This window comes from Sinocyclocheilus grahami, unplaced genomic scaffold (assembly GCF_001515645.1).
Source record: "Sinocyclocheilus grahami isolate Dianchi unplaced genomic scaffold, SAMN03320097.WGS_v1.1 scaffold132.1, whole genome shotgun sequence".
NCBI lineage: Eukaryota > Metazoa > Chordata > Actinopteri > Cypriniformes > Cyprinidae > Sinocyclocheilus > Sinocyclocheilus grahami.
In genome coordinates, this window is record NW_015505311.1 from 701,664 (window position 1) to 701,911 (window position 248).

The window sequence follows — 248 nt, forward strand, 5'->3', positions numbered from 1 at the left end:
ACTTGCAATACTTCTGAAGCAACTTAGAATACATTACACCTGCTGAATACACTGACTAACTTGTAGTATATTTTGAATAAAGAGGTTTTATAATGTTAAAACCCTATGGGAGAAAAAACAAAAACAAAAAGAATTAACACCCGTACCCCCACAAAATCAGGATGGTAGTGATCTCACACAGCTCTGACATCTCCATGTAGCCATTCATCCACATTTGAACAGAGTGGACAGTGAAATCCTATAAATAC